The sequence below is a fragment of the Canis lupus genome, chromosome 11, assembly GCF_003254725.2.
Source record: "Canis lupus dingo isolate Sandy chromosome 11, ASM325472v2, whole genome shotgun sequence".
In the NCBI taxonomy this organism is placed as follows: domain Eukaryota; kingdom Metazoa; phylum Chordata; class Mammalia; order Carnivora; family Canidae; genus Canis; species Canis lupus.
The window spans coordinates 32,941,996-32,944,031 of NC_064253.1; the positions used below are offsets into that span (position 1 = coordinate 32,941,996).

The window sequence follows — 2,036 nt, forward strand, 5'->3', positions numbered from 1 at the left end:
ACGTCATGTAGCTTATTCTGCAGAATGAATGGGACTTAACTTGCGCCGCTTCTCATAAATGGCTCTGGTTAAGTATAAAAGAAACTTAAGTCATCCTCTTAAGAGCCTTGGAAGATGATCACTTTTAACCAGTGGCCTGCCATCTGGAAACCCCTGCTGGAGTAACCAGTCCTTATAAACAATATCTGCATTTTTACTTTGGAAGGCATCCTGGAAAGTTCATACTCTTGAGTTTCCGATCAGTCTTTCCATTTAAAAGCTCTCGGTTCTATCGGTATTCCTACATGCGCAAGAAACTTACTAAATACTAAAAACAAAGAACAAAGCTTAAACCAAAAAAAAAAAAAAGGATTTTATTTTTATTTATTATTTATTTATTTATTTATTTATTTATTTATTTATTTGCAGTTTTATGCCTTTATTTGACAATCAGCAATTAGTTCTCATCCACATTAACAGTCTGTAGAGTTTTCAAAGTGGTGACAGGTACGTAGGTAACGAGCGCGTAGAGCTTGTTGGGTGAATCTTCATCCTCGTCTGGTCTCTGGACAACCGCACGCGGATACGGATACGGTATGGAGCATTCCTTACGCCTTTGGCCCCGACGGCTTGGTGGAGCCCGGTGTCAACGCGCACATCTGGAGTTCCCATCTCCTTCGTGCCAAATTTCCAGATCTCTGTGAGTGCCTGAGGGGCACGCTTCTTGAAACCCACTCCATGGATACGTTTGTGAACGTTGATGGGGTATTCTCTGGTCACTACCTCGTTCCTGGCAGAACGGCCCTTCTCGCCACCCTTCTTTGCGGGAGCCATTCCTCCGGGCCCTAGTTGGAAAGGACCAAAAAAGGAATTGATGATGTGACTGTAAAGTCTGGGAGTAGTAAGGTGGCCTCTGGCGATGAGACTGAAATGTCAGAAGAATTGAGATCCCTTCTATTTCCTGGCTGTCTGTTATGCTGTTCTTTGTTCTTTTTTTTTTTTTTAAGATTTTATTTATTTATTTATTCATGAGAGACAGAGAGAGAGAGAGAGAGAGAGAGAGAGAGAGAAAGAAAGAAAGAAAGAAAGAAAGAAAGAAAGAAAGAAAGAGGCAGAGACACAGGCAGAGGGAGAAAAGCAGGCTCCATGCCAGGAGCCCGATGTGGGACTCAATCCTGGGTCTCCAGGTTCATGCCCTGGGCTCAAAGTGGCACTAAACCGCTGAGCCACCCAGGGATTCCCCTGTTCTCGGGTTTTATGTAGTGGCAGGATGGCTATCAACAAGGTCAGGGCTGTATTCTTCCAGGTTCAAGTCCAGTGGAAAATGTAGTGCCTCTCTCAAAACACTTGCAAAAGCCTCATTAGCTCCCGGTGGGTTACTGAACCAGTCGCTTAGGCTGGGGCAGTGGAGTGCTCCTTTCATGCAGACCTGAGTTACAGAGATATGCTCAGCTAGGGATAATTTGGGGACCAAGAATGTCCCTGTATGTGGGCTGAGGCTGAAGAGGTAAATAGAAGTACTATTCCAGAAGGGTGAATAAATGCCGACTGTCCAAATAAAAAGTAAGATGACCACATCTTACCTTCTGGCCCAAGGGCATGATTGGTCCTTGAGGGTCTAGAATTTATTTTTTTTTTAAGATTTTAATTATTTATTCATGAGAAACACGGAGAGGAGAGAGAGAGAGAGAGAGAGAGAGAGAGAGAGAGAGGCAGAGACACAGGCAGAGGGAGAAGCAGGCTCCATGCAGGGAGCCCCACGTGGGACTTGATCCCAGGACTCCAAGATCAGCCCTGGGCTGAATGTGGCACTAAACCGCTGAGCCACCCGGGCTGCCCGGGTCTAGAATTTAAATTGAAAAATGAATGTGGTTATGTGCAGAGTAGGCTACATAATGGTCCCTCAAAATATATCCAGATCGCTAGAACTTGTGAATATTTCCTTAAATGGCAAAAAAGCTCTTTGCTGGTGTGCTTAAGGATATTGAGATGTTGAGTTTGAGATGGGTGGACCATGAATTCAACTACAAGGGTCCTTATAAAAGAGACTTGAGTCC

The 2,036-nt window shown here is 44.4% G+C and overlaps 1 pseudogene; it reads right to left on the reverse strand.

Moving 5' to 3' along the window:
• Positions 1-436: 436 nt before the first annotated feature.
• On the reverse strand, positions 437-813 carry LOC112649668 (60S ribosomal protein L31-like; annotated as a pseudogene).
• Between the last annotated feature and the right edge of the window lie 1,223 nt (positions 814-2,036).